The 25102-nt window shown below is 51.9% G+C and overlaps 1 long non-coding RNA gene across 1 annotated transcript; it reads right to left on the bottom strand.

The window, feature by feature from the left end:
- Positions 1-207: 207 nt before the first annotated feature.
- On the bottom strand, positions 208-23143 carry LOC125359017. The gene is made up of 3 exons (XR_007212471.1): positions 23098-23143; positions 20813-20815; positions 208-309 (listed from the first exon to the last, which is right to left on the bottom strand). It is a non-coding gene; the product is annotated as an uncharacterized LOC125359017 (long non-coding RNA).
- Between the last annotated feature and the right edge of the window lie 1959 nt (positions 23144-25102).

Below are 25102 nucleotides of genomic sequence, written 5' to 3'. Positions count from 1 at the left end.
CAGCTGAACAGCTGGAGGAATGGAGAAAACAGCCAAGGTTCTTTTTTGTTCTGATCCTGGGCTCAGGGTCCCTCTGTCTCTGTCTCTGTCTGTCTGTCTGTCTGTCTGTCTGTCTCTTCTTGTGGTTTATGGTTGTGGTCATTGAGCTTGAACTCGGGGCCTGGGCTCTGTCTCTGAGCTCTTTTGCTTCAGGCTAGCGCTCTACTACTTCCAGCCACAGCTCCATTTCCGGTTTTCTGGTGATTAATTAGAAATAAGAGTCTCACAGACTTTCCTGCCCGGGCTGGCTTTGAACTGCAATCCTCAGATCTCAGCCTCCTGAGTAGCTAGGATTACAGGGGTGAGCCACCAGCATCTGGCTGTCTCTTTCTCTTGGTCTGAATCAAATCCAGAACTTCATACATGCGAGGCAAATGCTGTACCACAATCTATATATCCCTTTCATTCTTTACCTGTTTGGTTTTTTTTTTTTTTTTTTTTTTTTTTTGCCAGTCCTGGTCCTTGGACTCAGGGCCTGAGCCCTGTCCCTGGCTTCTTTTTGCTCAAGGCTAACACTCTGCCACTTGAGCCACAGCGCCACTTCTGGCCGTTTTCTGTATATGTGGTGCTGGGGAATCGAACCCAGAGCCTCATGTATACGAGGCAAGCTCTCTTGCCACTAGGCCATATCCCCAGCCCTTTACCTGTTTGTTGACATTACTAGGATTTAAACTCACCACACAGGTGCCCACTGCCGGCTGAGTGCTACCTCCGCTCCCTTGAAAATGGATTGTTTTAATGCCAAACTATTTAAAACTATGACTACTGCCTGTAAACTTGTGAGAAGCTTGCTAACATCATGAATTGATAAGAAAAGCCAACCGAAAGCCACAATGAAACCCCCATACCACGTGAGGCGGAGCTCCATAATAAAATATTACTTTGACCTTGTAGGATGACTATAATAAAAAGGTAGATAACAGTAAGTGTTGGCAAGATTGAGGAGAAACTGGAAATTCATATACATTGCTGCTGGCAGTGTAAATTGGTACCGTCACCTCGGAAAATAGTGGCGGTTCCTCAAAATGTTAAACCTAAGTAGGCATGGTGCTGCATGCCTGTAATTCCAGCACCTGGGAGGCTAAAGCAAAAGAATGGAGAGTTCAAACCTACCCTGGTCTACACAGAGAGAACTCTTTCTCAAAACAAAACAAAGAAGAACAAAAGTAAAAGCAGCCAGGTGCCAGTGGCTCACGCCTGTCATCCTAGCTACTCAGGAGGCTGAGATCTGAGAATCACAGTTCAAAGCCAGGGCAGGCAGCGAAGTCTGTGAAACTCTTTTTTTTTTTTCTTTTGGCCAGTCCTGGGCTTGGACTCAGGGCCTGAGCACTGTCCCTGGCTTCTTTTTGCTCAAGGCTAGCACTCTGCCACTTGAGCCACAGCGCCCCTTCTGGCCATTTTCTGTATATGTGGTGCTGGGGAATTGAACCCAGGGCCTCATGTATACCAGGCAAGCACTCTTGCCACTAGGCCATATCCCCAGCCCTCTGTGAGACTCTTATCTCCAATTAATCACCAAAAAAAAAAAAAAAAAAAGCTGGAAATGGAGTTGTGGTTCAAGTGGTAAGGTGCTAGCCTTGAGCCAAAAGGCTGAGAGTGCCCAGGCCCTGAGTTCAAGCCCCAGTACAAGCATGTGCATACACACACACACACACACACACACACACCACACACACCTGGCCATCAGAGCCAGTTGGATGCTCAGCCAGCGCATATCTGCTCCAGCAAATCAGATCCCTGGTTAGGAAAGTGTGGGGCCCTGATACATGGAGTACAGACATTAATGGATGGAGATATCTGGGGTCCTAAAGATATTGATGCCCCAGCGTCTCTGAACCTGCAGACATGGCTACCCGCCTAAGAGTCAGCAAGCAGAAGGCAAGGACTGTGGGGTGCAGGGAAGTGGGGGTGCTAGACTGAATACACTGCTTGCTGTCACCAGAACCTCCAGATGTTCAGGTTTAGAGGCACAACAGTGGCTCTTCTCCTGGTTGAGGTCCCCAAGGATGGATGGTCACTGATGACCCTGGGGACCTGGACACCCAGGACAAGTGCAGCCCAGGTGTGTCCACATACATGCGGCGAAGTCAGACTGCACAGCATGACTATAAACACGGTCACAGGGGGAGTGAGAGCCGGGGGACCTGACAAGGGCTGGAGGCTGGAGGCACAGGACGGCTGTAGGGACAAACCCATGTGACCAGGACAAACCACTGCCGTGGGAAGACATCCAGGGTGACCAGAGGCAGAGGGTGGCGGCCGTATTCTCTTGCCCAGCTTCTGAGCTACTTCTTGGCGCTCTGTAGTTCATGGATGCCCAACAAGAGCCCCATTGACCCCAGGCAGTGGTGGCTCACGCCTGTCATCCTAGCCACTCAGGAGGCTGAGATTTGAGGATCACGGTTCGAAGCCCACTTGGGCAGGAAAGTCTGTGAGACTCTTATCTCCAATTAAATCACACACACACACACACACACACACACACACACACACACACAATCCAGGAGTGGTGCTGTGGCTCAAGTGGCAGAGTGCTAGCCTTGAGCGAAAGGAGCTCAGGAATAGCACTCGGGGCCCAGTTCCAGTGTCCGAACGAGGGTCAGGGGAGGAGGGAAGCGCCCCACTGATTCCGCCCTTGGGCCGCTTCTGGGCGCAGCCATGCGTGGGCCGCCCTGTGGCATAGCCAGCAGGCAGGAAGAGGGTGCACCATCTTGCAGGGGTGATTGACCTCGGTCCTCAGAAGGAGATTGGATGGCGATTGCCCACAGAGATGGGGAGACATTCATGCCTGACCCTGGGAACCAAAGCGGGCATGGCCGGGTGCTAGGGGCTCACGCCTGTAATCCCAGCTACTCAGGAGGCTGACATCTGAGAACTGCAGTTTGGAGCCAGCCTGGGCAGGAGAAGTCCATGAGACTCTTATTTCCAATTAACTAGCCCCCAAAAAAAGCCAGAAGCAGAGCGGTGGCTCAAATGGCAGAGCACGAGCCTTGAGCCAAAAAGCCAAGGAAGGGAGAGCACAAGGCCCTGAGTTCAAGTCCCAGTACCCCTTCCCCCAAGAATAAGAGACTACATATATGAGTTGGGATAAAGCCTCAGCCAAGAAGGGCAAGGTGACCAGGGCTCAGCTCCGAGGCTAACTCTAGCAGGTGACCTGGGGCAGCTGGCCGTGGAGGCTGGAGGAGGGAGGAGGGAGGAGCTGAGCCTCTAAGGTGCTGCTGGGAAGGTATCAGTCGCCTCCACCCTCCTGTCATGTCAGCCAAGCTCAAGCAGCCGCGGAGGAGGAGTGAAGGGATGGGGTGGGCTAGGGGCATGGCAGGCCTGTATCACCATCTTTGAGCAGCACAGGCTGCCTGGCTCTGGCGAGTGAGGACCCCAGAGGGCTGGCTCCCAGATGTCAGCCCCTTCTGGGTCTGCTGGCTTTGGGGGGGTCTGCTTTGCTGATATACGTGCGCCCCCCCCCCCCGCCGAGCCCCCAACCCGGCAGAGCAGGGGAGCCTGGCTACCTGGCCCCGCATGGCACGCTCGCTCAGGTCTAGCTCAGGGCCGGTTGAGGCTTTGTGGGGTCTGCGTGGTAGATCACCATCGCCCTCGAATCAGTCCTACTCTCCCACTTGTGGTCTGGAGAAACACCCTGCACCCCAAACTCTGGCTCGGTGTCTGCTCCTGCAGGACACGGTGTTCTGCACGGGGACTGTCACTCCGTCGTCATCCCTCCAGACGCCGGGAGCCACGAGGATGCCAGATGAAAGGGGCCTTTGGTTCAGATGTGTAGACACCGATTGATTTTCGTGACAGCACCTCAGTTTACCTCTTTGTCTAGTCTAGAGAGTGGGCCCTGGATCCCCTGGGACCCCATGATGAGTCACCTAGACCCCTTTTTGGTGTCTTTGGTTCCAGATGAGGGGCACTGAGATGTCCAGGCAGCTCCTGAGGACAGTGATTCGGAGATCTACAGAAAATCTGTGTAGAGCCAGCGCCCGGGGCTCACGCCTGTATCCTAGCTGCTCAGGAGGCTGAGCTCTGAGGATCACACTTCAAAGCCAGCCTGGGAAGAAAAGTCTTTGATTCTTTCTTGTTGTTGTTGTTGTTGTAGGGCTTGAACTCAGGGCCTGGACGCTATCCCAGAGCCTCTTTGTGCTCAAGGCTAGTTAGTGCTCTACCACTTGAGCTACAGCTCCACTTCTGGTTTTTGGGTGGTTGATTGGAGATAAGAGTCTCACGGGACTTTTCTGCCCAGGCTGGCCTCGAACCATGATCCTCAGATCTCAGCCTCCTGAGTCGCTAGGATGACAGGCGTGAGCCACCAGTGCCCACTCTTTGAGATTCTTATCTCCAATTAACCAGCAAAAAAAGCTGGAAGTAAGAGCGGCTCAAAGTGATAGAGCACTAGCCTTGAACAAAAAAGTTCAGGGAGAGAGGATGAAGAGGAAGAGCAGGAGCAAGTGGAAGAGGAGGAGGAGGAAGAGCCATGATAGAAATGGCAGATGGAAGCACACAGGCTGAAAGGTCAGTGTATAGCAGTGACTGCAACATGGTCTTCAACATGGTGCGTTTATAATGCACCCGCTCTGTTACTTACCTGTTCTCTGCCTTGGTTTATTTACCTGTAGAATGGTGGATATTGCTAGTAAAAATAGGTGCCTCTGTCTAGGATCAAATTAGGGAAACCACATGGAACCTGGAGCTACCTGCATAGAGCCCATGAACTTCAGCTTTTCCCCTGACCTCCCAGCTCTCCTGCAGCAGACCCAGGGCTCCCCTTTCCCTCTCAATGTATCCCAAATTAAATGTCCAATCTAACATGATCCAACGGAATCACTAAAATTCTATGAGCTAGATGCCAGTTGTGATGGTGGATACCTATAATCTCAGTGTTCTGGAGACAGAGGCGGAATTGAGGATTTGAGTCCAGCCTAAAATACTTAATGAGATTCCCTCCTTCCCTCCCTCCCTCCCTCCCTCCCTCCTTCCTTCCCTCCTTCCCTCCCTCCATCCCTCCTTCCTTCCCTCCTTCCCTTCCCTCCCTCCTTCCTTCCCTTTCGTAGTACTGGAGACCAGGGCCCCATGAATGCAAGGCAAGCACTCTACCTCTTGAGTCACCTTCCCAGACCACCTGGTCTCCCAACAAACAAACCCTGAAATTCCATTAGCTGGAGTTGGAGGCAGAGCTCAGTGGTAAAATGCTTGCCTAGCATGTGCAAAGACTTGGGTCTGCTCTCCAGCACTGCAAACAAACAAACAAATCCCAACTTCTAGCTCTTCAGTAACAGCCTTGAACGAGTTCCAGGTTTCAAGGCCCAGGGAGTGCAAGGCGGTCCACCTGGGCTGTCCACGCGGTTTCGGCCTTCGCTTTCAGGACTAGCATACCTACCTGGAGAGCACCTCCTCCTTAGGAGGCTCACAGCACCTGTGGTGGGAGAGCTGGGCGCCCCAGAAGAAAGGCAGGGAGCCTCTGGCCAGGGTCGGAGCTGCCCGTCCAGAGCCCAGCTGCTGGGCGGGCTACTGGCCGGACTTGACAGTTGGCCCTGCCACACCAATGCACACGGGCACTCCCCGGCAGCCTGAACGAAAGGCCCCTCCCAATTCCGTAACCACCCTGGTCAGTCTTTCAGATCCTTTTTCTTTTTTGTTCTTTTTTACTTTTTAATTTTGTTGTCCATCCTGGGACTTGAACTCGGGGCCTGGGCATTGTCCCTGAGCCTCCTTGTGCTCAAGGTTAGTACTCTACCACATGAGCCACAATGCCATTTCTGGCTCCCCCCCCCCCCCTTTAAGTAGTTTATTGGAGATAAGGGTCTCAGGGGGATTTTTTTTCTGCCTGGGCTGGCTTCAAACCGCAATCCTCAGGTCTCAGCCTCCTAAGTAGCTAGGATGACAGGCGTGAGCCACCAGCGTCCCATCTCTCCCTTTTCTTGTCTTTTCCTCTTCTCCCATCATCTCTCCTCCCCTCCCTTCCCTTCCCCTCCTCTCTCCTCTCCTCTCCTCTCCTGTTTTTATTCTTTTCCTTTTTCTTCCTAAAAGAATGCTTTGTAGGGGCTGGGAATATGGCCTAGTGGCAAGAGTGCTTGCCTCCTATACATGAAGCCCTGGGTTTGATTCCCCAGCACCACATATACAGAAAATGTCCAGAAGTGGCGCTGTGGCTCAAGTGGCAGAGTGCTAGCCTTGAGCAAAAAGAAGCCAGGGACAGTGCTCAGGCCCTGAGTCCAAGCCCCAGGACTGGCTCCCCCCCCCAAAAAAAAAAACCCAAAACACCCACCAAGAATGTGTTGTGACCTCTGGCCCGTGTGCCCACCCGTGAGCAAGGCCTGTGAGGCCCTGACGGCCCACTTTCTGGCTCGGGGAGTGGGGAAAATGTGGGTGAGGCTGGAATGACCAAGTTGCTATTTATCTGAAATTCACCAAACTCTTCCCAGGAATCACGCATGCCCTTGCACCGTGGGGTGTGTTTCTCCTTTATCACATGGAGGTACAGCCGGGCTTCCGTCCCAGGCTACGGCGGTGTGGGAGACGAGGGAGGGTAAACCCACCTTGTCCCTCTGGTACTCAGGGGGCTGGGGATGGAGCTCTGTGACAAAACTCTCGTGGTCAGAAGCTCAAGACCCTGGGGCCACTGCCCAACCCTCTCCCAAAGAGAAAAGTGGTTAGGGAAAGTTCCAGAAAGGTGTCATTCAACATGCATTTATGGATTCCAGTGCCCTTCGGTACTCTCAAGACCGGCTCTACGTTCCCTGCAGGTACCCAAGTCTGTAGATGCTCAAGTCCCTTGTATAAAACAGGGCAAGGCTGGGGCTGGTGGTTCATGCCTGTATTCTTAGTTTCTCAGGAGACTGAGATCTGATTATTGCAGTTCGAAGCCAGCCTAGGCAGGAAAGTCATGACACTCTTATCTTCAACTAACCACCAAAAAGTGGGAAATGGGACCGTGTGTGACTCAAGTAGTAGAGTGCCAGCCTTGAGCAAAAAAAGGCTCAGGGACGGCACTTGTGTCCTGAGTTTGAGTCCCAATACTGGGGTAAAAATAAAATAAATAAGGGGCTGGGAAGCAGTAGAGTGCTTGCCTAGCATGCACAAAGCCCTGGGTGTGATTCCTCAGGACGACGTAAACAGAAAAAGCCAGAAGTGGCGCTGTGGCTCAAGAGGTAGAGTGCTAGCCTTGAGCAAGAAGAAGCCAGGGACAGTGCTCAGGCCCTGAGTCCAAGCCCCAGGACTGACAAAACAAACAAATATATAAAACAGTGTGATGTGCTGTATATAATCTATGCACTGTCTGCATTCTCCTGTCTAGTTTCAATCATCTTCAAGTCACTGAGACTATCTAATACATTGTATTATTATTTAAGGAATAATGAAAGCAACAAAAAAAATGGGTCCATTTTCAATACAGAAACAACCACCCACAGGCCAGACCAAAATAGTACACAAGGGGACCTGTCCTAAGAATGTTTCTGACCCAGGGTTGGTTGCGTCTGAGATGCAGAAGCCGGAGCTGCAGATGCGCCGACTGTGTGCCATCCGTGAGCACTTCCACGTATGAGTAGAGACGTCACGTGGCCAGGCCGTGGCCCAGGATTTCAGAACCGGGGAAAGGTGTGAGCTCCATGCAGAGGGAGGAAAGAGGGGGAGGCTGATCGCTCAGGGGACAACCAGCACCCGTGGATGGAGAGCTAGCCCTCAGGTCCAGCACGACACACAAGGGAGAGAGGGTGTCCTCGTGGAGGGGGAGCCGCATGGAGGCCTGGGCACTGTGGCATCAGAAAACCTGGGTGCTAACCAAGAGACAGGGCTAGGGCTGGAGCTTCTGCGACAGGCCTGGGTCAGGCGGACCTCCCTGATTCCTGGAGATGGGCTTCCGGGCTTTCTCCCCTTCTGCTCTATTATGTCTTCCCCTGCAGGTCTGTGCCCCTCCCTTGGTTTGTTCCCCCATCATAGCAGCAGCAAAGTTGATACTGACCATCCTCTACCTAAAGCCTTGCGTCTGCTTCCCTTTGTCCCTGCTCAAGGCTGGCCTCATTCATTCATTCATTCATTCATTCACTCGGTGCCAGTCCTGGGGCTTGAGCTCAGGACCTGGGCTCTGTCCCTGACCTTTTTTTTTTTTGCCAGTCCTGGAGCTTGAACTCCCTCTGGGCGCTGTCCCAGAGCCTCTTTGTGCTCAAGGCTAGCACTCTACCACGTGAGCCACGGCACCACTTCCAGCTTTTTCTGTATATGTGGTGCTGAGGAAAGGAACCCAGGGCTTCATGCTAGGTGAGCGCTCTACCGCCAAGCCGCATCCCCAGCCCCTCCCTGGGCCTTTTGCTCAGGGTTAGTGCTCAGGTTAGAGCACACTGCAGACGGAGCCATGACTCTGGAGGCGAGAGGCCTGGGAGTTGTCTCTTAATGAGATGAGGAGCCCCGCTGGTCCCCTGCACTGTGACCTGGGCCAGGGTGGCCTTGTGGAGATTCACCTGTGTCTAGCCCCTCCCTGGGCTGTGGCAGGGGTCTTGGGGGGCCCAGGGAGTACAGGGGTGGGAAGGCACTCAGGACTTCTCCATGCCAGGCAGGAGAGCTGGCACTGGGCTCCTAGCAGCCCGGGGAGCTGTTATTCTAGAACTTGATAACAGCCTGGGCTGGGCTAGAGATAAGAGGCAGCTGTTTGAAGTCCAGCTAGATAAGAGCCCCGGAGAAAGTCGATAAGAGGAGTGGGATGCACTGGGTTGGTCCCCACCTCCTTCTGTTCCCCTGCACAGCGAGGGGCCTTGGGCGGGCCAGTCCTTTAACAGGTAGCGCGGGCATCTCTCTTGGACCAGTCCGTATCTGGGCCTACAGGGTTCTGTCTCACCCTCAGGGGCAGTTGCTTCTTGTTCTTGTTCTTCTTGTCCTCCTCTTCCTCCTCCTCCTCCTCCTCCTCCTCCTCCTCCTCCTCCTCCTCCTCCTCCTCCTTTGCACTGTCCCTGGCTTCTTTTTGCTCAAGGCTAGCCCTCTACCTCTTGAGCCACAGCACCACGTCTGGCTTTTTGTGTGTATGTGGTTCTGAGGACTCGAACCCAGGGCTTCATGCATGCTAGGCAAGCACTCTACCGCTAAGCCACATTCCCAGCCTCCACCCCCCCCCCCAGCCTTTTTTTTTTTTTTTTGCCAGCCCCGTTTCTTTGCTACTTATTTGGCCTGAAACGCACTCCACACTTGTTCATTTAACTGATGCTATATGCGTTTTTGCTTCGTACCATGCACTGTAGTTTTGGCCACAAGGGAAACTGAGGTAGGGAGAAGGGAGCAGGCCCAGCCTCTCTCCTCAGAGGGCTGGTTGAACTGGGCGGCTGGGCACAAACAACATTCCAGTCATTGTAATGGGTGGTGGGGTCAATGGAGGAAATGCTGAGGGAATACGGTGGGTACGCATGAGCCAAGGCAAACCATTTCTGGAGAAGGTAAGAGGAGCGGGCTCTGAGGCTGCTCCAGTGAAAACAAGGTCCTGGCTGGCCTAGACTAAAGCAAAGAGGTCAGGGGAATGGCAGAAGTGGTGCCTGCCTAGCAAGGTTCTGAGTTCAAACCCCAATACAAAGGAGGGAAGGAAGGAAGGAAAGGAAAGGAAGGAAGGAATCGAGTGAGCACGCAAGGAAGGAAAATGATGGGGAGCGGAGGTGTGGTTCAAGTGGTAGTGTCAGCCGTGAGTAAAGAGGCTAAACAAGAGCATGAGGCTCCGAGTTCAAGTTCCAGTACTAACACCCAAAAAGGAAAAGAAGGGGCGGGAATGTGGTTTAGCAGTAGTAGAGCGCTTGCCTAGCATGCTCAAAGGAGAAAAGAAGCTTGAACGATGGCAGGCAGAAGTAGAGTGCTAACCTTGCAAAAGAAGCTCAGGGACAGGGCCCAAGCCCTGAGTTCAAGCTCCAGGACTGGCAAAAAGCAAAAAAGACTCTCACAGACTTTCCTGCTTAGGCTGGCTTTGAACCACAATCCTCACATCTCAGCCTCCTTATCGGTATGAGGCACCGGCACCTGGCTTACGACTTTAGGTTCTAAGAAAGGCTTGTGTGTGGGTATGGGGCCGGGGGGGGGGGGGGGGAGGGCGGGTCTGTGCAGATGAAGGTGTTGGCAATCTGGAAGCTGCCAGTCTTCAGCCTCCCAGGCCTTGTCGAGAACGGCCGCAGGGTCACCCAGTTATTCCTGGGGTGTGGGTGGGGGCCCCGGGTGGTGGAAGATGGAGGGAAATGGAGGCGGGAAGGGGTTGGGGACCACAGGTAGACGGGGTGCTGCAGGCCGGGCAGGGGATCTAAGCTTGGTTGTCTGAGCAGAGACCGACACCGTGCAGGGGGGAATGGGGGCGAGGAGGCCACAGGGAGGCTGTGGGGCGGATTGTCCCGCTTGATTGAGGATCTGGAAGATGGAGGTGGCCCTGGGCCAAACCCGCCACCTCCCTTTCCCACCAGGTAGTGCCTGTCTGCACGTTCACACCCAGTGCCGCGCTGGCAGGGGCTGTAACCGGAGCCCTGGGTGCCAGGAGGGGGGGTGTGGACCCACCCTCTCCTGTCCGGGTCTCCCCGGCTCCCCTTGCACCCCGAGGTGCACACAGGCCTAGCCCAGGGAAGAAAGGGTGCTGTCGGGAGGCCCGGGACAGGTAAGGATTAGGGACTGATGACAGGTTGTCAGTGGCTCCGGGGACAGCTCCATAATCCGCAGCGCCCAGCCGCAGTGCCCTTTGATCCAGCCCCTGCAAGCTTGATTAGGAGGCAGTCTATGTTTCCATAAAGGGGAGAACCATTGTTTCCAGTCCAGACAAAGGACTCTTTGTGCAGTGCTGGGACCCAGGCTGGGGGGTGGGGGGGGGGAGGGGAACCCTGCCAGGGGCACGCAGGGGGAGGGTGGAGGGAGGGCAGGGCAGTGCTGGGTGAGGCAGCTGCAGGGCTACCGCCGAGCCTGCATGAGATGGGCAAAGGGCATGGGTGACGCCTGTTCTCTGCCCAAGGGCACACCCAGGCTCAGACGGGGGGCACCGAGGGGCTGCTTTCTGCATTGATCTCCTCCGTCATGCAGATGAGTGTCTCTGTCTCTGTTGGAGCTGTGGTTGGGGTAGCCTGCGGGCCCCTCGATTTGGGGGAGAGGGTGCTTTCCTCATCATCAGGTTTCCACACAGGTGTGAAGAGAGATCTGAGTTAGGCCCGAGGGGAGTATTTGGGGAAAGGAAAGAAGAAGTAGATGGGGGGCGCCGGTGGCTCATGCCTAGAATCCTAGCTCCTCAGGAGGCTGAGATCTGAGGATGGTAGTTCAAAACTCAACCTGGGCAGGGAAAGTCTGGGACCAGCAAAAGGCTAGAAGTGGAGCTGTGGCCCAAGTGATTAGCTCCAGCCTTGAGTGTAAAAGCTAAAGGGCGGCAGCTAGGCCCTGAGTTCGAGTCCCAGGACTGGCATAGAACAGCAGCACCGGAGAGGTCAGAGCTGTGCGTGCAGTCCCCTCAGCACCCCAGGGGAGGGGGGGTCAGGGGGGAGGGGCTGGCCACAGGACGCAGCAGTTTTGCAAAGCAAAGCAGGCCAAGGACCAGAGTTTGCAGAACAAGGGAGAGAAATGTGGATTGGTGGCGCTTCAGGCCACCCCCAGCGCCACCCCCTCCCATGCATTTGTTAGTTAAATGAAGCTCTTTCTTCCCACAATGCCTCTGCCGGTGCCATCTCGCGTGCACGTGTGTGCCTTGGAGGAGTCTAGGGGCTGGCTTTGAGGTCCGGGAGGAGGGGTCTGGGCTTGGCCTGAGGTATTCAGGAGGACCAGCGTCAGGCTGGGGAGCTTAATGGAGCTGCACCTGCGGGGACCAGCATGGTTCATTTGAGGGGATCAGTGGCGAGCATGGAATGCTGACTCCCACATCCCCATTGCAGTCCACCCTGGTTGACAGCGTGAAGTCTAGCTCATTGCTCGTTGAGGAGGGAGACAGCCACCACTTCTCTGCCACTGAGAAATGGAGGTTTGGTTTACCACGGGGTGAGTAGGAGTTTCTCCCCGTCCAGTTGTGCAAGTCTGAAGCTTCTCGGTCTCCACCAACTCTGCAGGTGCACAGACCTGCTGTGCCTCAGCCAGGCGTGGTGAAGCATGCCTGTAATCTCAGCACTCAGGAAGGTGGAGTCAGGACTGGGCGTCTGAAGCCAGCCTGGGCTACATCTCAAAAGAAAAGTTTCAAATGGGCGTTTCAGTTGGGAGAACTGTTATTATTAGGATGGGTGAGAGTCAACACCTAATCTCCAGGGGGCAGAGCAAACAGCCAAGCTCTCCAAACTGGCTGGGGAGCCCAGGACTGTTAATGCCCCTATTGAAGAGGGGATGGGCCGGCCGAAGTCCCTGAAGTGGACAACAATCAAGTCTTTTGTGTTGTGGCGGTTTCCAGTGCAGTCCTGGGGACTGTCCAGGGGGGAATGTCCTTTAGCTTTTTCCCTACCAGTGAGCCACAACTCCTGTTCTGCATTTTTGGTGCTTCATTGGAGATGAGTCTCACCGGCTTTCCTGTCCAGGCTGGCTTTGAACTGTGATCCGTACATTTGAGCTGAGTGGCTAGGATTGTAGACATGAGCCACCAGAGCCTGGCCTCAGTCAAGTCCTTGACTTGGGTGGGGGTACGCTGGAACACAGAAGGGGGAAGCCACAGAGTGGGACCAGGGCTTGTGAGAAAGGCAGGGGTCTCAGGTCTGTGATAGACACGGGTCCGTGGTAGGCAGGGGTCTGTGGTGGGCAGGGGTCTGTGGGCCTACAGAGCAGGTAGAGGCCAAGAAGCTTTACACTTGGCGAACTACAAGGGAAGAAACACCCAGTAATGCCAAGAGAGGCCAGGACCTGGGTTTGTGGGCTAGAAACCAGGCCTGCAGGTGCCAGGCAGGTCCCTGCCCATGGAAACAGGATGTGTTGACTTTGGCAACCCCACCCTGCGTCTCCTCCTGCCCCAGAAGGGCTTGAAACTGACTCTGGGCCCCGCTAGAGGCTGGAGATGTTCCCGGCTGGCCGGGTCCTGTGTGGGCCGGCTGCGGCTGGCTGTGCCCTGCCGGAGGATCCCTGCAGGTGGAGGCATGGGGGAGGGGGCCGCTCCAGAGGGGCTGGAACCCAGCTCAGTGAGGAGAGGCCATGGCTGGAGCTGGGAGACTTCAGGACTGAGTGACCTCTTGGTCTCAGACTGAAGAGGCCGAGAGGACGGGAGAGAGAAAAGATGAAGTCTGGTGGGAACAGCTGCCGTCTGGATTCTTCTGCGGTGGTATGGACCTACTCACAGTCAACTGAAATCTAGATAAGTGCTAATTAATAACTACAAGACATCATTTTATCGAAGACTGGGGATGAAGCACAGCGGTGCTTGCTTTGCATGCGCCTGGGCCCTGGGTTCCATTCCAACACTGAAAGAATCATTTTACACATAAAGGAAATATCCATGGAGCCAGGTGCTGGTTGGTGGCTCACGCCTGTCAGCCTAGCTACTCAGGAGGCTGAGACCCGACGATCATTGCTCAAAATTAGTGCAAGCAAAAAGTCCATGAAGCTCTTTATTCCCAGTTAATCACTAAAAAGCTGCCGTAGCGAGAGTCGAGAGTGCCGTCCTTGAGCGAAAAAGCCAAGGAACAGTGCCCAAGTCCTGACTTCAAAATTGCTGCACCAGCATATAGACACACACACACACACACACACACACACACACACACACACACACGTGTGGAAGGCTCGACATGGTAGTGGGCGTCTGTAATCCCAGCTACACAGGAAGCAGACAGAAGGGTCATCACGTTGAAGCTCGTCCAGCGTTAGTGAGTTCCCATCACGGAAGCAAAATACAAACAAAGCAAAAGAGGCAGATGCCTGTCTCGAGTGGTAATGGTAGAGCTAAGTGCGGGGCTCCGGATTCAATTTCCAGTACTACAGATATAAAATAAGAACAGAATGTGAAAACCAAACTGTTATACAGAGAAAGCACATTTTGAGAGGTCAAACCGGGAGTCTTTAGGTGAATGCACGTCTCCCAAAACCTTGCAGCCTTGAATACACTTCATACTGTTAGGAAACAGAGCCACGAGAGTAGGAGAGTAAAGAAAGAGCAGAAAACCCATCTCACCACACCGGATCAACTCTAATGGAGAGCTGAACAGGGGTGCCATGGTGACCTGAGGTGAGTCAGGAGACACGAGTCATTGGCACCTGGGGGGGGGTGGTGTGGAGGGCCAGGTAGGGTCATGGTCAGGGGACAGGGTCACTGGGAGCTCGAGAGGTCACATTGTCTCAAGAGTTCATGGTATAGGTCTGGCCGGTCCAGCAACCTACCGTCCAAGTCCCCGCCCCTGCCTCTAGGAATTCAGGTACGCCCATCTGCTGGGGGTAGGACTTCTCCTTCATACACCAAGAAGCCAAGATGGCCCCAGTTAGACCCAATTCCCGTCATCCACCACCTTGCCAAGGTGACGACAGTTAGAGCCAGGATCTGTATTTCAAAGCAAGGAGACTTCTGTGACTGGACAGATGAGAAGGAAGCCCACGTCAGAGGCCAGCTCTCTACAGGACTGGCAGAACCCTCTTGGTCTGTCCAGGTGTCTCATTCCTGCCAACACCGGAAGGGAGGCCCAGATCACTCCTGTCTTGGCTGAAGGGGTGGGGTGATGGCCATCCTTGGGGAGAAGAGGCAGACATGGGGGAAGGCATAGTGAGTCTGGAGAGGTGAGGGAACAGAGATGGGGGGGACAAGGGTGGGAGAGGAGTAGAGAAGATATGAGCATGCAGTGTGCGAAGCTAATACATATGCAGTACCACCATTCCCGTGTGTGTGTGTGTGTGTGTGTGTGTGTGTGTGTGATGCTGGAAGTAAACCCAACATCTTGAACTTGAAGTGTTTTACCACTGGAACCATACCCACATCTGTAGTAGTCTCTCTCTTAATGTATTTTGTTTGGTTTTGGGGTGTTTTTTTTTTTTGTTGTTGTTGTTTTTTGCCAGTCCTGGGCCTTGAACTCAGGGCCTGAGCACTGTCCCTGGCTTCTTTTTGCTCAAGGCTAGCGCTCTACCTCTTGAGCCACAGCGCCACCTCTGGCCATTTTCTGTATATGTGGTGCTGAGGAATCGAACTCAGGGCTTCATGTATACAGGGCAAGCACTCTTGCCACTAGGCCACATCCCCAGCCCCTGTATTTTGTTTTTGAGATAGAATCTCCCTACTTTTGTCCCGGCTGCCTCTAACTTCAGACCTCCAGCCTCCTCTTTTGGAACACTGAAACAGGCATGTTCCCTGACCCCTGACCCCAACATTCCAAAATTTAAATGTCACCTTTATATCTACTGTCCCTGTAAGCAGCAACCTAGAAACCCCATGGACACACAGTCATGCAGAAGAAAGCAAGCATTCTAATGTCAGCCAAAGCCGATAGGCTAGCTCTCTCCGGGGTAGAGTAGCAGCCTGCTCTCCGGCAGAGACGTAGTTATATAGTATCAAGGAGGCTGAAGGCAGAAGAGGCTGGGAGCAGGAAATATTTTGTACTCACAGCTGGACATCGGAGATATCAGACCGACAGGGCAGGGCATTCTATAGGTGATTTATAGCCGAGGAAAACATCCTATATCTGTCACATAGCTGGGACAATACCTTTTGTACCTGGGCACTATAAACAGCCATGGGACCGGGAGTGGGCATCCTGACTAGGGCAGCAGCACGTTGCTGATGTTGTTGGGGCTGAGGGTACGTGCAGTTTGGGTGGAAATGGGCAGCTGTGGCCCGGCCTGCCTTGTGGGTGACCCAAGATGAAGGCTGTCAACTTAAAATGGGGCTGGATGTGCTAACAGTCCCTTTTCAAAAAGAAATCAGAAGCTGGGCACTGGTGGCTCAGGCCTGTAACCCTAGGTACTCAGGATGCTGAGATCTGAGGATTGTGGTTTGAAGCCAACCTGGGCAGGGAAGTCCATGAGACTCTCATCTCCAATGAACTCATCAGAAAAGGCCAGAAGTGGCGCTGTGGCACAAGTGGTAGAGTGCTAGCCTTGAGCAAAGAAGCTCAGGGACAGAGCCCAGGACAGAGTTCAGGCCCCAGGACTGGTAAAGAAAGAAAGAAAGAGAGAGAGAGGGAGAGGGAGAGAGAAATGAGAATAGGACAGATGCAGAGTTGGGGTGTTTCTATGGCGAGGGAAGGAGAAGGAATGGACATGGGGTCTCTATCTGGAGAGGGAATTGTGGGAGGCAGGCCAAGACAATTGTGGTCCTCTGGGCTGGCTTCCTCCAGCTTCTCACCGTGGAGACGGCCGGGGACAAGTGTGAGTCCAGCTTCTGCTGCACACAGGTCATCTTTGCTGCAGGCCGGTGGCTGTGGAGGAGCAGTGGGAGGTGGGGTGGGGGAGAGCTGGTGGGGTGGGGCCTAGCGGCTGCCCTGGGCCCCAGGCAGTTGGATTCCATCCGTTGGCTAGGTAGGCTCCTTAGCACTGAGCCACGCACCCCAGCCCTGATCGACATTGGCTATTTTTAACATAGGACTGGCTTCCTTCTCTGGTTGCTCCTGGACCTCAATCCTCCTATTTTGTACTTCCCATTGTGACGGAGATGACAGGTGCACATCACTGCACAACCAGAGACTGGCTGAGATGTAGTCTGGCGAACTTTTGGCCTGGACTGACCTTCAACTGTTTGTCACCCTCCCAATCATCCTTCCAAGTGACTAGGCTTACAGTCGTGAGTCACCGGCATCTGACTAGGTTTTGTTGTGTCTGTTTTCCCGCTCCAATATGAAAGTATTTTAAAAAGTAAATCCTTTCTCCACTTTTGTAGAACATACATTGAATACATTTTGTTTTCGGAATTTCTTTACTCAGAGGTAAAGGTTTCAGCTTTTTACTATTTGATATCTAAGTACAATGTTAACTTGGGATATATAACAAAAGTCTTGTAAAAAATGTGAAGATTCCACTCATATACCTGTCATCCTCGCTACTCAAGAGGGTCATGGTTCAAAGCCAGCCCAGGCAAACCAATCTGAGATGTTTATCACTACCAATTAACCAGCAAAAAGCTGGACGTGGAACTGTGACTCAAATTGGTAGAGAGCGGGGCTGGGGATATAGCCTAGAGGCAAGAGTGCCTGCCTCGGATACACGAGGCCCTAGGTTCGATTCCCCAGCACCACATATACAGAAAACGGCCAGAAGTGGCGCTGTGGCTCAAGTGGCAGAGTGCTAGCCTTGAGCAAAAAGAAGCCAGGGACAGTGCTCAGGCCCTGAGTCCAAGGCCCAGGACTGGCCAAAAAAAAAAAAAAAAAAAAAAAATTGGTAGAGAGCTCGCCTTGAGCAAAAAGGCCAACTGAGAGTGCAAGGCCCTGAGTTCAAGAACTAGTACCAACACACACACGCGTGCATACACACACACACACACACACACGAGATTCAGGAGCCCATGATTATAAGTAAATTGTGACAATTTTCTAAATTCTGTCCAATATTCCTTATTACTTTGATGTGCTTTGAGAATTATGAAACTGAGATATTAGATATTCAAATTTCAACCATCTTACAACTTTCATCATCTTTCTAAGAAGCAAATACAAATTATAGGTTGCATCATACATTGGAAAGAAACATCCCCCCCGCCCATTTCACAAATATTGATTTGTTCTCTACCACTTAAGCCACTGTTCTACTCTCAGCTCTTTGTTGGTTAACAGAAGATGAGTCTCTTGGAAAAAAAAAAATAGGAAATCTACAATCACTTAAGGATATATATATATATATATATTTTTTTTTTTTTTTGGCCAGTCCTGGGCCTTGAACTCATGGCCTGAGCACTGTCCCTGACTTCTTTTTGCTCAAGGCTAGCACTCTGCCACTTGAGCCACAGCGCCACTTCTGGCCGTTTTCTATATATGTGGTGCTGGGGAATCGAACCCAGGGCTTCATGTATACGAGGCAAGCATTCTTGCCACTAGGCCATATTCCCAGCCCAAGGATTTTTTTAAAAATTATTTTAAAAAGTAAGAATGAGCTAGGTGCTGGTGGCTCATGCCTGTCATCCTAGCTACTCAGGAGGTTGAGATCTGAAGATTGTGGTTCAAAGCCAGCCCAGGCAGGAAAGTCTGTGAGACTCTACTCAAAAAAAAAAAAAAAAAAAAAAAAAAGCCAGAAGTAGAACTGTGGCTCAAGTGTTAGAATGCTAGATTTGAGCAAAAGGAGCTCAGGGACAGTGCCCAGGCCCAGAGTTCAAGCCTCAAAACTAACCAAAAAAAGAAAAAAAGAAAAGAATGGAGTTGGGTGCTGGTGGTTCATTTCTGTAATCCCAGTTACTCAGGAGGCTGAGATCTCAGGATCATGTTTCAAAGCCAGGCAGGAAAGTCTGTGAGAATCTTATCTCAATTAATCGCCAGACAAAAAAGAAAACAGGTCTGGAAGTGGTAGGCTACCAGCCTTGAGTAAAAAAGCCATATGGGAACACCAGGTTCTGAGTTCAAATCCCAATCACGTAGAACACACAAAATTCTATCTGACTTGAAACATTCCCTTTCTGGAGATCTGGGGGCTAGGGACTAAGAGAGAAATCATGACGCCACCTTCAGGAAGCAGCTGTTACAGGATCGGTTTGAGTTTTGAGACAGGCGCCTCACTATGCAGCCAAGGTGCTTCTAAAACTCACAATCCTCCTGCCTCAGCCTCCCGACTGCTGGACTTAGGTGTGAGAATGACCACACTAGTTTAACTCAGTAGCAAAGATTATTTCATGTTCTGGGGGTGCTGAGAACGGCCCAGTGACCCCCATGGACTGTGGGAGAAATGGGCAGAAGTGGCTGTCCTCAAGGACTTGTGACAGCAAGCTACACAGAAGAAAAAAAAACAAAAGGGTCCTGGGATCTTAACCCACTTTGTCTATTATGGCGTCCATAAAGTAGGGACAGGGTTAATAACTGTATTTCTACATGAACAACCTTAAGACTTACTAGGTGCGGGTGGCTCACTCCTGTAAACCTAGCTACTCTGGAGCCTGAGATTGGAGGATCATAGTTTGAACCTGTTAGGTTTTTAAAGTAGGTAGCCGGTAAAGGAGAACGCCACGCGGTATTCAGGCAGGAGAGAAAGTTTATTACCAAACTGCTGGCCTGTGGCCAAGATGATCCATGGCCGGAGAGAAGGTAGAGAAGAGAGCGACCCCCACCCAGCCCTGCCTTATATCTAGGGCAGGGGCAAGGGGGGGTGGCCAGGTGGATTCGGATGTGACCTCAGGGAAAGGGGAGGTAACTGCCTCCAGGTCTGCTGGTTACCTAGGTAACTGGGTGGAGACTTAATGAGGTGGGGGCATCTGCATCGAGCCTTCCAGGGACAGACCTTACAGAACCCAGGCAGAAAAATCCTCGAGACTCATCTCTAACTAACCAGCAAAAAAGCTGAGACTGTAGGTTTGGTTCTGTAATAGGGAGGTCAGATCTGGCCAGTGCCATCATTAACTGTGGAGGGACTTCAGGTTGACTCCAGCTCAGGTAAGAGCAGAAGCCAACTCCATCTCCACCAAGCTCTCCCCCCCACCCTATTCTGGGAAGCTCCCCTTTATTATGATAAGTTATGTAAATTGACCACCTGAGGCCTGGGAGCTTCAAGGGAACCTGTGCCCTCCCACGGGTAGGCGTATCCACCTGACGTCAAATCCATGTGCCCTCCAGAGTGGGCGTGTCCACCCGACGTCAAATCCATGCGCCATTTCTAACTAGAATGATAGGTTGGTTCAAACAGATACTATGAGACAGACTGTAACTCTATTGGCCACCTGCATGCGGCAGGTGCCGTATCCTCATTGGCTGCCTGCGTGTGGCCAGTTTGACTGTGATGTTTGCCTCATAACCATGCTGGAAGGCCACACAGGCACGCGGTTCCAGCTCCCGAGTCTGGGCCTCGACCCTGCACTCATGGTCGGCAGTTTCAGCTCCCGAGTCCGGGCTGCGACCAAGGCCGGTCGGTTCACTTTTGGTTCACTTTTTACTTCCCCAATAAATCTGTCTTTTTGTCATCTTGTAGCTGGAGACTGTGTGGTGGACTCTTGGGGGGAACCAGGAATCCCCTCCCTTGGGGGGGGACCCCGTTTCATTGTAGCGAACCCCCACTCTACTTCAGTTCTATGGTAGAGCACTAGCCTTGGAGCAAGGAAGCCTAGCAAGAATGGGAGGACCTGAATTCAAGTTTCAGTATTGGTGCGTGTGCACGTGTGCACACACACCTGGTATTTGGAGAGATTATGAGAGTTGTCTGTAAGTGGTAAAACAGCAGAGTGGGAAGAAAAAAACAATCCCAAATCATTGCTTTAGAGTCTAATATGCTTTCTGAAAATGGAGGCAGGAGATGAAGACCTGAACACCTGCTGAAGAGCTCTTTCCCCCACAGAGCAGGGCCAGCCCAGCCCAGACAATGCCTTCTCCCGCCCACAGACACCCCTGGGTTCCATCCACTCCCAGCAGAAGGCCAAAGAGCACACACATTCACCTACCCCTTTCCTCCTGCAGAATCTTCCCATTTCTGCACTCCTCATCTACACGGTCCTTTTCCCTCCCCATCTCCCACCCCCTCTCCCTTTTCCGCCACAGCTCCCTGGTATAAAATTCCCTCCTTTGCGGTGTGCAGCTCAGTGACTTGGCACTTGCTGGCCATCCTTCTCCGCTCAGCACATACAAATCTGGCACGCCTCGGTCACCTCTGGGATGGGAAACTATGCTATTTTCCTAACTAAATGTGACTGCCAGGCTTGGCCCACGGGCTACCCTCCCCCGCTCCCCAGGGGACCTGGCTGAAATTCTCCAGCCAATAACCTTAATCTAGATGTCAAAACCCCCTTCCACACCCCCACCACTCAGGCGGCCCTCACGTGAATTCCCAGCAGCTCTCCCCTTTGACCCTGCCCCTACTGATGAGACTCTACTTAAGTCAAAGCTCCAGCTCCCCTTCTGCCCCCTTTACACCTGACTCTCCTTTCGTCATAGACTGTTTTATGTATCCTTAGTTTATTGGCGAGTAGTATTCCACCGTGTGGTACACCATAGTGTTCTCACTTGGGTTGGTTCTGAGTGGTTGATTGGCTTGGCCTGAGTACTGAGTGCATAATGATGTCAGGAAGGCCCTGTAAAAATCTTGTGAGTACATCTGCTTTTTTTTTTTTCTCCTGGAGAGGTGCTAGGAATGGCATTGTTAGGTTGTATGGTAAAGGTGTGTTTATAAGACCGCAAAACAGTTTGTTAGTGTCTAATAAAGTTAAACATGTACTCTCTTCTCTATTTTCACACAATCTACAAAGCCCTCATTTTTCACCATGGCCTTATCTGTACTGATGTAGAATGTCACAAAGTTAAATAGTAATGTATAAATTGTAAGCACACATCAAAGCTATGTTTATTTTTTATTTATTTATTTTTTTGGCCGGTCTTTGGGTTTGAACTCTGGGCCTGGGTGCTGTCTCTGACTTCTTTTGCTCAAGGTTAGCACTCTACCACTTGAGCCAGAGCTCTAGTTCTGCCTTTTTCTGTGATTAATTGGAGATAGGAGTCTCAGGGACTTCCCTGCCCAGGCTTCGAACCCAGATCCTCTGATCTCAGCCTCCTGAGTAGCTAGGATTACAGGCGTGAGCCACTGGCACTTGACTAAGCTGTGTTTATTTGTGGTTTTGTTTTTTTTTGGAGGGTGGGGTGGGGTGGTTTGGTGGGGTGGGGTGGTTTAGTGGGGCTGGAGACTGAATCCAGGGTCTCAAACGTGGCAGGGAAGCTCTCTGCCTTTAATGTATGCTTATCAGCCCTGGAGATTTTTTCCTTAAAGGGCATATATGAGCCAGGGGCCTCTGGTACATGCCTATAATACTAACTATTCAGGAGACTGAGATCCGAAGATATAGTTCAAAGGCAGCCTAGGCAGGAAAGTCCATGAGACTTTTATCTCCAATGAACCATTAGAAAACTAGACGTGGAGCTGTGATTCCAGTGGTAGAGCACTACCCTTGAGCAAAAAAAAAAAAGCTCAAGGACAGTGCCCAGGCTCACTGGGGGTGGGCATAGGCATAAAGTTGTGTGTCTATAATCCCAGCTACATAGGAAGATCACAGTCCAAGGCTGGGCCCAGGTAAAATTCATGCATGAGACTACTTAGAAGATAAGGCAAATGAAGCCTAGGGGCCTGGCTCAAGTGGCAGAGTGCTAGCCTTGAGCAAAAAAGGAAGCCAGGGACAGTGCTCAGGCCCTGAGTCCACGCCCATTGCATTCTGTCTGTGTCCTGAAATGCCCTTACACTTGCTCCTTGCACCTGCCTACCTCCTACTCTTGGTCTGGCTGACCAAGGCTCTTCTCCCGGCCTAAGGTGACCTCTCCCAGCCTTCCTGAGTCCCAGCACCCAGCCGGCCACCAGCAGCTCCCACGGGGATTGCGTTCCCACAGGGCCTAGCTGGGTGTCTGGTGCCTTAGGGTTTATGAATGTCTGCTGAATACATTGAGTGAGATGCTAGCTAGATGCCTCCTCCAGGTCTCTCAGGCTTCTTGAGGAGTCTCCATCCATGGATTGGTTGCCGTGTTTTCCCCACCCTTCCCACTTCCTACCCGTACCCGGGCTGTGGAAGGGAGGCCGCCGGGGCCCATGTCCTGGGAGGCCCAGTGGCTCCTTAGTCACATTTGCTCATACTTACACATTTTGGGGAGGAGAAATCTCTACGCCTTTGAGGTTTTGTTTACTCTTTGTCATGTTTTGCGCCAGTCCTAGGGCTTGAACTCAGGGCCTGAGCTCTGTCCCTAAGCTTTGGTGCTCAAGGCTAGCTCTCTTACTTGAGCCACAGCTCTACTCCTAGCTTTTTTTTTTTTTTTCCAATTGTTATTATAAAGGTGATGTACAGAGAGGTTACAGTTACGTAAGTCAGGTAACGAGTACATTCCTTTTTTTGACATTGTCATCCCTTTCCTCATTCTCTCCCAGGTTTTCCCTCCTGTCTCCACCCACAGTTGTAGATAGAGTTCATTTCCACATAGTGTCCAGTGAGGATCATAGTTTCTAGTGGGGACATTCCTCTCTGATGGTTAATTAGAAATAGGAGTCCCACGGACTTACCTGCCCAGCTGGTTTGAACTGGGATCCTCAGAACACAGCCTCCTGAGTAGCTAGGGTAACAGGCGTGAGCCACCAGCACCTGTCTAATATTCATATTTTATCTCACAAAACTTGAGCTCCAGGCCTGAGGATGTTCTTTAGTAGTGAGCACATGCCTGACACAAGACAGTCCTGGACCTCTCTGTACATCACTTTGACAATAAATAAGTTAAAAAAAATAAATAAAGGGGCTGGGAATATGGCCTAGTGGCAAGAGTGATTGCCTCCTACATATGAAGCTCTCGGTTCGATTCCCCAGCACCACATATACGGAAAACGGCCAGAAGGGGCGCTGTGGCTCAAGTGGCAGAGTGCTAGCCTTGAGCGGGAAGAAGCCAGGGACAGTGCTCAGGCCCTGAGTCCAAGGCCCAGGACTGGCCTAAATAAATAAATAAAGTAACTTGTAGCTGAAAGAAACAATAAATAAATAAAATCTGAAGTTGTGATACAGAGAGAAAAAAAAAAGAGAGCCCTGGGTTTGATCCCTAGCTCTTGTGAACACTGGTACACACTTGCAAGCACCGGCATACACTCACGAACGCTGGTCACACTCATGTACCTTGGGGACACATGCCTGACTTTATGCCCAAGGGACACTCAGGTAAGTCATCTTATCTTCAGGACGCTCTTGTAGAAGCAGGATTAGACTAGGAAAAAGTGAGGCATGGTAAACAGCTGCCAGGAATTCAAAAAAATTTAAGCATAAAGCAAATACAGGAGATATCCATCCATCTACTTCCCTTAAGATTAAGGGACCAAAGTTATCTTAGGGGAAATGAGGACTCAGAAACAAGGTATTTAGAAACATAGAAGCACTACCTTTGCTTCTAAGAGAGACAACTGGAGGCATTCCTTATCTCAACAATTAGCATTTGTGTGGTGGCCGGATACATCCCTTCTTGAGAGAAATCCCGCCCCCCCCCCAATTAAAAGGTGGACCCACATAAAACAACCAGAATGGTAAGCAAGAGCTGGGAACTTAGAAGGTGAAACAATATCGACAAGAGTGATGGAGTGCAAAGATACACTCCTGTCTTTGCATAACTTTAAGTCAGACCCCCCCCTGCCTTTATCCTCTAAATGCCCCCGGTGTTACAGAGCCCTGTCTTTCTCCCTTTGAGAGCACCCACGCTGTGTTAGGGTATGCCCCTGCCTTTCTGAGTGTCTGTTTGTCTGCCTGACTGCTGGCTTACTCAATAAAGCTCTGCCATGTTTTCTTACTGTTATGCCTTGTCCAGAAACTCTTATTCCGTGATCGATCAAAGTCGAGGACCCTAAGTGAATAGTCCCTACTGTTAGAGGGAAACTTCACAAACCCTCACCTGCATCGGGTGACATGGTGAGTCAAGGATTCTCATGCCCAGAGAGGCCCAGTGGGGCCAGGCTGGGCCCCGGACTCACGGCTGACTGGTGACAAGCTTAGATTTGTTAGTGTGACCTGATACTGCAAATTCTCCCAATTCCACCCTCTCAACCACAACACTGCACGTCACCAGGGAAAGCCTCGCTTGTTATTCATAACTTGGTCCAGGAGGAAAGCTGACTCAGTCACCGAAGGCAGGGACTCCAGGGGTCCTGGGCTCCAAGGGTAAATAGGAGGTGGGCTTTGGAAACCAGGAAGGGGTGGGGTTCCTCGCAGTCCCTGTGGTCAGCTGACCTTCCAGGTTGTATTTATTACAAAGCAACACCACCCAACACCCGAGATCTCTCCACTCCTTCCCCAGCAAAGCAGACCCAGACTCCTGACGTCAGCCGTCAGGACTTTGGGAGATTGGTGACACTTGGCTGATGTCAGAGACGCGGGAGAAGCCCCAGAAGGGCAAAGCACTGTGCCTTGACTTCACCACCTCAGCAATGACTGTCAGGACAGATCTCCCTGGAATCCTGTGGGTCCCCACAGGGCAGGAAAGCCTGCTGAGAGTTCCACTCTTGTCTCTGGAATTTGAACCCCTGCCCGGTTTAGGGGATGTGAGACTACTTGCTAACTTGCTATGCATCTCCA

The sequence above is a fragment of the Perognathus longimembris genome, chromosome 11 (genome assembly GCF_023159225.1).
Source record: "Perognathus longimembris pacificus isolate PPM17 chromosome 11, ASM2315922v1, whole genome shotgun sequence".
NCBI classification, from domain to species: domain Eukaryota; kingdom Metazoa; phylum Chordata; class Mammalia; order Rodentia; family Heteromyidae; genus Perognathus; species Perognathus longimembris.
Note: the sequence above shows the minus strand (reverse complement) of the source record. Positions and strands in the feature narration are given on the sequence as shown.